Source organism: Bidens hawaiensis, unplaced genomic scaffold (assembly GCF_021521415.1).
Source record: "Bidens hawaiensis isolate Kalapana, Puna unplaced genomic scaffold, B.hawaiensis_p1.1 tig00033850_1, whole genome shotgun sequence".
Classification (NCBI taxonomy): Eukaryota; Viridiplantae; Streptophyta; class Magnoliopsida; order Asterales; family Asteraceae; genus Bidens; species Bidens hawaiensis.
The window spans coordinates 12973-17168 of record NW_027495826.1 but is presented as its reverse complement, the minus strand read 5'-3'; positions in this window follow the sequence as shown (position 1 = coordinate 17168).

Sequence of the window (4196 nt, the reverse complement as noted above, 5' to 3'; positions counted from 1 at the left end):
GCTAGCATAGCACTCGTGGATCCAAGTAGAGTCGTCAACCTGTTCACCACTTCATCTCTCTGCACCGCCTCATACTCAAGTTGGGCAATCCCTTAAACGAGCCTTTTACCCGACTCACACCCCAATATTTACTTGTTGTCAATCCGTACCCAATCCCTTTTAAAAACCCACCTTTTTCTTTGCCAAGCACTAAGGTGACGGCATCCGTGCACGGTTCAAATGCCAGGGCTCCGGAGGCGATCTGCTCCTCATGCTGAGCCTGCAAGAAAACAAATATTATAATACACTTGTAACACGCTTATGTATCAACATAAAGTGTTGAGATAAGTTATACAGACTCAAGTTTTTTTTGTAAACGAGTCTATTACGCTTGTAACACGCTTATGTACAAAAACACATATAAATATTCTAATACGCTAGTAACACGCTTATGTACAAGAATCAAAGTCTATTACTCTTGTAAGACGCTTATGTATCCACATCAAGTGTTGAGGCAAGTTAGACAGACTCAAGTTTGTTTGATGCCAATATAAGGCTGTGTGTGTGGCAATGAATTGACTTTAACATGATTTAAAAAGTTTAATACTAAAACATACTAATTTGGTTGCTATATCTTCGACAACAGCATTCTTGTATGCACCATCTTTGTCCTCCCTTCCTTTCATCCATATTAATACACGGCCGGGGATCTCATCCGGTCCAATTTCCTTCTTTTTGACCTTGTAAAATATTCAAGAGAAAGCAGCTGACAGTCATGCGTTAGACACATAACCAACAAATCATTGAGTTAGAGAGAAAGCAGCTGACGGTGATTACCAGTTTCTCTCAAAGGTAGGTATAACCCCCTCGTCCCATGTGATGATCAAAAACATTCTTTGCTCGAGCTCCCTTTGATGAAGTCGATTTTTTCTTCAACCACACATTATAATCATTTCATTATATTTAAACAAAAAACATAAACCATATATAGTCGATCAATCTACGTTTGCAGGGTAGAGGATTTATACCAGAAACTGCTCTGATTGTGTGTACTCAATGAAGCGATCCCAGTCTTCTTGCCTGATCATCGTCCTGTGTCCCTTGGGTATCACCTTCAGCCTCAGAGGTTTACCGATGTTCGGCATAATGTATTTGGCATACATTTTTCTTCTGAACTCCCGAAGAAGATGTCTGAGCCGATTCATCACAGAAGGCCTGTGAGACGCCTCAATCTCAAAATATTTCTGCATAATATAATACAATAAAGGTAAATTACTTCTCAAAATATAAAATGCACAAATAAAAATTAAGAATAACAGTTATTTGTTCCCACAGTTTATCTCTAAGCTCCTTTGTGACCTCCCTCCAACTTAAATGTCTCAAGCCAACTATTTCCCTTACAACATCCCCTAAAAAACTTGCAAACTTTGATCTGTTTTGGCTAGTGAACCTACCCAGATTATCAAACTCCACTGCCAGTTTGACACCACCAGAGTTTGCATATTGGGTACGCAGCTTAGGTAACCTCGTCAACCCCCTTGTAGGTTTTTTCGTAGTAGCAAAACTGTTGAGGGGTTAGATAGCCTCCAAACTGTTGAGGGGTTCGACAACCATCGTCCCTATAACCTCGTCTGCTTGACCGTCGTCGTCGTTGGCTTCCTCGCTGGAGTAGCCTTCAGTGGCGTCTGATTGAGCGTCGTCGTCGTAGTTGGCTTCCTCATCGGAGTATAAAGCATGTTCTTCTTCGATTCTTTCGTCTATAAGCTTCATCTTCGATTGTTTTTTAATAATTTGGAGTATAAATCACTGTTGGCTGATTTGTGGAGTGGAAAATTTTTAATAATTTGGAGTGTAATTTGATTTTTGGAGTGTTAAATGTAATTTGGAGTTTTTGAATATTTGGAGCCAATATTTTGGAGCTTTTTGAGTTTTTCCTCCCTTTTAATTAAGAACCAATAGATTTGGCATAATTTTTACGGTAGAGAACCTGTGGCTGAAAATTGGCACTTTGACAGAAGATGGTTGGATAAGCGTGTATTGCGTATTAGGATATTTGTATATGTTTATGTATATTAGCGTGTTACAAGCGTATTAACAAAGTGTTTTTTTTTATTTTAGATTTAACCATAATTACCATTCATTAAAAGTTTTCATACAAAAGGCACCATTACAGTACATTCCATGAAACAAAATAAGAGTGAATAACAAAATAGATGATACAAGAAACTATAAAATTAAAGCATTTAAAAGCTACCCAACCAACATTCAACACAATAAACTAAAAAGTGTATCAATACAACCATACATATACAAATAACCAACCAAATCACAAATGTTCCAAAATTCACCAAACACATCACCAAATATTTCCCAAATGTTCCAAACATCACCAAATCACTAATCAATTTTTGAAACTAACAACGTAGCTTCATTGAAGTCATATTCAAATCTGCACTTATCATCAATCTGTATTTCATTTTACACCTTGAATTTTTTCCATTTTGGTAACCGATATCTGAATTTCAGGTCCGACAGTTCACCATGAAGTCTCATTTTTTTTACGACCTTCGGGATTGACCAAAGTGATTGGCATTCCATCATAGGCATCAATCTTGGTGGCAATGTGACTTGGAAGACGCTGTGAAAAGCAAATTTCAAATATACTTTTAAATAAAAAAGAAATTTAAAAATTCAATTTACCAATTTCTTGGTGACGTTCATGTGGAAGACGATTTTAGAGTCATCATCTTGCTCATCAAGATGAATTGGGTTTTGGGAGGAACTACCTTGATTGCTTAATTGATAGTTGAGAAACAACTGATTTGGACCAGGAAGGATACATTCCATGCCATCTTCATGAAAGACATTAATATGAAATGTCTTATCTGATATGATTTCAAACACAACAAACGAACCACCTTTCAAGTTGGTTTGTTTAAAAACCTCAATCCATCCATCCTTTAGCCTATAACCCATTCCATCCCAAAGACATGAAACTTTAAACATATATCTATCTGGAGCAATAAGCTCGAAAAACGAATTCATGTAATTGTCACCAAATTCTTGAATCAAATACCACTCAGGGAAATCCTATTAAACATGTTAATTAAAAGATATTTGAATTTGGAAACAATCATTTAAAACAGAAATTAAAACTTACCAAGTAATGGACATGTCGGTTTCTGACTGGAATACATATCATAGTACCGGATTGATCATTTACGTTTCTTTTGAAAGTAAACATATTCAACATGGATCTTGATTTAAACTCAAAAACAACATATGTTCCAGCTTGTATACAACATTCTCTGATTAATTCAGTCCAACCGGTTCCAAAATAAAAGTCATCAAGTACTTTGATTATAACTACAGAAAACGTTCTACCACTTTGATCATAAATCAAACAACAGCCGGTATTCGATTTCATGTCAGCAAACATTGGTTGAACAACTTTAGGAATGAGCTATAAGTAACACAAAAAATGTTCTTAGAATGTATATGTTGCAAAACTGTAAAATGTTTCATAAAAAAAAATTAACCATATAACATTAACATACCATCCTACTCATGGAATCGCTGTCAATATCTACCAGGAACTTAACTCCATTATTGAGACGTGGCATTTTTGTGTTCTTACCAGGGAAGTAGAAGTTGATTTAGGGTTTTGAAGTTAAAAGGGTTTTGAATTTTGGTTTTATTTATTTCTACACATTTAATTATTTATATATTTTGGTTTTTTGTTTTATAACTTTTTAAAAAAATAGTATAAAAACATAGTCTTACTTTTAGTTTTTTTTACTAACATTCCGGTATTAAATTTCGTTAAAAGTTGAGTTCGTTTAATAAATCATATTTTTTAAATAAATTTGAAATTTTATCCATTATTGAAGTATTATCTTAACCGTTAGTAAGATTTTCTGGATAAGATTTACAACTTCGTAATAGAGAGGCTCATAACATTCTAATGTTATCATTATCATATGTAGTTTTGTATCATTATCATCTTCTAGGTTATCATCATCACCATATGTGTTATGATGATGATCAACATCATAAAGTTATCATCGTTATCATGTATTATAGTGGTTATCATCATCATAATCATCGATCACCAACACCATGAAACGGCATCATCATCAGACGTGCGGGTAATCAACGTGGTCATTGTATAGGCTATCGTAGTCGGCGTTGATCATACGGGTAACATATATCTCGCT